Here is a 4,756-nt window from a genome sequence, read left to right as displayed (position 1 = left end):
GTGTTTATCCTGGCTCGGACTAAGTCCGCTTTGGAGAGGCTGAAAGCCTGCGTCCCCCCTAAATTCAGGCGGACCGCCCTAAATTTGTTTAAAATCGTTATGGTCCCCCTAAAATTTTGTTTGTTCACCTTTTTTTTGTTTTGCTTGTCAATTTTGTTTCCTATGTCCAACCATAAATTCCAGGTATAGACCCCCCCCTAATTCTTTTGGCTTCAGCCGCCAATGAGAAGCTATACGACCAAGTTTGAGTCATTCATTCACTTCTAAATAAAATATATATATAGGGCCTACATGTGTGTTATTAAATGCCAGCCAGGTGCGGATCCAGGAATTTCCAGGGGGGCACTTTTGTCCAGAAAAAATTGACAGGCAAAAATTAAAAAGAGGCTTAGCACTTGCACATATACGGTACTTTCGACCACTTTTTGTGGCTCTCAAAAGGGTGGGAGGCATGAGCCGGGTGTGCCCACCCCCCTGGATCCGCGCCAAAGCACCCCCTCCCTCGAGCTTAAGGTCAGTTTGGTGCCCCCTCATAACGGGTCAAGTTGATGCCCCCTAAGTTTAAGTTCAATTTGCCCACCCCCTCCCCCATGTGACACATGAATGCGCTCCCGGTCAAACATCAAATTAGCACCCCAAAGGTCGAGCATCATTTCTGCTCCTAGCTAGGTCAAAGTTCAAATCGCGGGCGCGCCCATGCACGCTCTTTTATTAATATTATTATTTCATCTCCCCCTCTTTTTCCCCTTCATTTTCCTTCCCCCCTTGTTCCCTCTTCCTTTTTTCCTTTCTCATATACTTTTCCCCATTGTTTTGCGATCTCTTCTTCATACGTTTTTTTCTCTCCCTTTAATTTTCATATATTTCCTCCTTTTTCGACTACCCGGGTCCCGTGCCCCCACCCCCCCCCCAAAAAAAAAAAAAAAATTGCGCGTAGTGTGTCTCAATGATGTGTCACTGAGAGTTCCCTGTGTTTTTGGCAGCCTTATTGTTGGACTTAGTTTTCTTGTATTGATACATTCATTTTGATTTCTACTTGAATAGGGCTTCATGGCTCCACACAGCAGCTGTCCGCGGATGTTTCATTAATTGGAAGAGTGCAAAAAAATACGACTCCCTAACTAACTTGAGATTCTCAAATCGGCAACTGTATCTGTTCTGTGGGTGTGGTTTACATGGAGGAGCCAATTGGTTGAAAAGGACGACTGGAATATCACATTATTGCTGTAGGGGTGATAATGGTGCATGAACAGCGTATCAGAACAAATCGCCTGGTCGGAACAAATGGACTATGACAATAGCATCACACAACAAAATTCGGAACTAATCGGCGGGTAAAAGAGCCGTCGATTAGTACATCCGGCCCCGATCACCTGCCCGGTCCAAATTGCCTATGACACCGGCATCAAGCCGGCTTCAGTCCGAAAACTGCTTTGTGCATACCCCCGAGTGGACTTAGGCTAGCCTCTTGTCGAGGCCCTGTCGGCTGCTTTCCGAGCGAACATGGCAAAGCAAGGGAGAGAGCGAAGCAGAGCGGCGCGAGACAGGGCCTCTGGACATCTGACCCGAATTTCACCGACTTTCTTTTGTTTTTTATTGTTTTTACCAATTCACCGACCAAAAACTGGTCGGTGAAAATCATCCAATGAGAGTGCGGGCTGCTATGACGTCATATTGAATATTCATGAGCTCATCTTGAATGGCGACCCTTGGATTCTTGGCGAAAAGTGACGACGAAATATCAAAGAGCGCTGAATATGACTCTAAAATGCTGAATATTGACCGATTTAAGGATTTGCAAGTCGATAAAATTAACTCTGCACTGAAAGGACGAGATGATTTTGTAAATCTACCCACAGGATATGGAAAAAAATGTTATCTTTCATGCGATTCCACCGGTCGAACCGGGGCGTCGGTTATCGATCTCCGCTGTGCAGTGCAGTGAGGGAAGCTGGGGTGGAGTTGCTGGGAGTTGACTCGAGTCTGACCAGCGGCTGAGCAGTATCTCCCAGGAAGTTTCGGGGCGGTGATGGGTCTGTTACGGCCAGTAGTAGTAGTAGTAGTGAGTAGTAGTAGTACCACTACTTGTAGCATTTTGCAGGTTATATCCCCTTTAGTGTCCCGCAATTAAATGAATCCCCTGCAGAATAATGGACTACTATACTATATAGTATTCCGAACCCAAAACGAAACAGCTCTGACATTTCATTGGTTTACTAGGTGACCAGTAATATCATGACTCATGTATATTCATTAGGAAGACGTTCCTCATGAATATATAATTCAGTTCAGATGTCAAGAGGCCCTGGCTCACGCCAGGCCTAATTCGCTTCGCGAATTAGGGAATCCCTCGCTTCGCTCGGGAAGCAGCCGCCAGGGCCTCGACAAGAGGCTAACTTAGGCCGGCTTGACCACTGAAAGTGAAATAGCGAACAATAGTTAGAGCTAATTCACTGCGCGCATGTTGCAATTGAACAATGTATATAAAATATTGGCCTATACATCTGGTAAAGGTATGCCTCCTATTACGTGACTATGGGACGTGAAGCCTCCATGGGTGTAGACACACAATTCCGGCCTCGGGCGATGTGTGTCGAAAGGGGGTGGGGGGGGGGGGTAATGATATCGAGACCGCTTCAAAATAACAGTAGGCCTATACTTAATGTAATAATGTAAGGAAGACGAACCCATTTACTTCAATTTGTGATTTTTTTTTTCAACACGAAGACTAGGAAGATAATTATTTAGGACAGATATTCCAGTATGACTTTTTTCAAAATACATATTTCTTCGCAGACAAATGAAAAATAACAAAATGTTCAACACCCTTACCAATCCCCTACGGGGAAAAAATACATGTAGAGGCATACCCTGTACATTCGGGGCTATCGGAATCTAAACCTTTTTTAAATTTTCGTCCATTATCATTATTTTTTATTGTAAACTAGCAGTAAATGATTCGCCAAAAGGGGTGGTGTATTAAAAAATAAACCAGGGTATATATGCTAGTCCCTGTTTAGATTTTTTAGGTTAGGTAGGCATTCGTCAATCGTCATGATTATATCCTTTGAATCTTATATCATTTCGTTCTCCCCTGATACTAACCAGATACGTCCTAAAGTCTCCTCTACTTATTCCCAAACCCAAAACTGAAATCATGAAAAAGTCCTTTCAATATCAAATCCTCTGGAATAAGTTTTCCCCTAATCTTAGAAATTCAACATCCCTTCAAGTATTCAAAACTAAGTGTAAATTCTTTCCGCTGTTCAAGCTTTATTTTACATCCCACTTTTTGTTATAAAATGTTTTTTTTTTACTTTACATGCATACATTTCCTAATGTTAATTTCATCGTATGATTGTATCTTATTTATATGTCCATTGTAGAATATGTATATGTTCTTTTTATCGTTGCAGGGCCTCTTTGTCAATCAGTTCTACAGTGAGTATCAAAAAAAAGTTTACACTTAGAAAAAATCCTGTAAAATTTTACACTTGTAATATCCTGAAGATTTTTCCACATTCTAACATTAGTACAGATCCATTTAAGCAAATGACGATATAACTGTCGAAAAATATTTCCGCTTGAGTGAGCACCACTTACTTTTGAAAAGTTAGTGAAAAATGATTTGCGCAGAACTTTGAAATAGTTATGCAAATAAAAGTAACCTTAATCATGAAGAACACGTGGAATTTAGCTAGTAAAATTGATTTGAAGATATCTTTTTACCTTTTTTAACTTGTTTCCTTGCCCAAAACACTTCGAAGAGTGCATTGCACCCCATCCCACTCCCCCAACCACCGAGGCCATCGTGACGATATTTGCTTTACACTGAGCTGTGATTTACATGAAAGGACTTGGGCTTGATTTTCATTTTGTTAATCATTGTCAAGCTTGGGAGAAGTGTGGAGAAACAAGTATTAAATTAAAAATTAAATGTAAACCCATTCTAAATGATAAAAACTTAGTGATAAAATGCTGGAGATGTCTGATATAAGGTTTTGTTCAGATTCAGTTAAGTCCTCAGATCCAGCTGGCACAAAAAGGGTAAAGGTTGTGCTTACTTAGTGTTGAAATTTCAATTTGGGTGGCAAAATTGTTACAAAATGCTTGAATGTATCCGTTTTCTTTCAATTGACTAAAAGTGCAAGGGAATTTTATGAGAAATGTTTCGCAGGGTAAGTTTGATTTCACCCTTTCCCCTTGACACAGCGTGAAAACCAGCATTTCTGCACAAACAGATTTCTGCGAGCTTTACAAAAATGGATGGTGCTCACTCAAGTGTAACATTCTTTCAAAACTTTTACTTTCATGTTATATTGGATAGATGAGACCCAACCCAAGATTATATGTGAATAAATTACCCATCTATTGTATATTTTTTTATTCCCAGGGCTTTTTCAAAGTGTAAACTTTATTTTTATACGCACTGTATAACTGAAAGAGCTACCCTTCGTAAAAAAACTGAAATAAATAAATACATTATAATTTCATATTTTCTTATGTAAAGAAACTAAAATGTGTGAAATGCAAAACTCCAATCGTTGTTATCATAGTTCGTTATCATTGTGACTCACTATTATTTATATAGACACTTGAACTTAATACCCACGCCGGCCCAGGAGAGATAAAAGTTAATAATTTATTTTCTCATATTTTATTGACATCACGTTGCATGTTTCATGTATAACAGTCATACAAATTAACTCCTAAAATGATGTTTAATCAAATGACATTGTCTATGCTTACGCGGTTA

Source organism: Lytechinus pictus, chromosome 8, assembly GCF_037042905.1.
Source record: "Lytechinus pictus isolate F3 Inbred chromosome 8, Lp3.0, whole genome shotgun sequence".
Classification (NCBI taxonomy): Eukaryota; Metazoa; Echinodermata; class Echinoidea; order Temnopleuroida; family Toxopneustidae; genus Lytechinus; species Lytechinus pictus.
Note: the sequence above shows the minus strand (reverse complement) of the source record.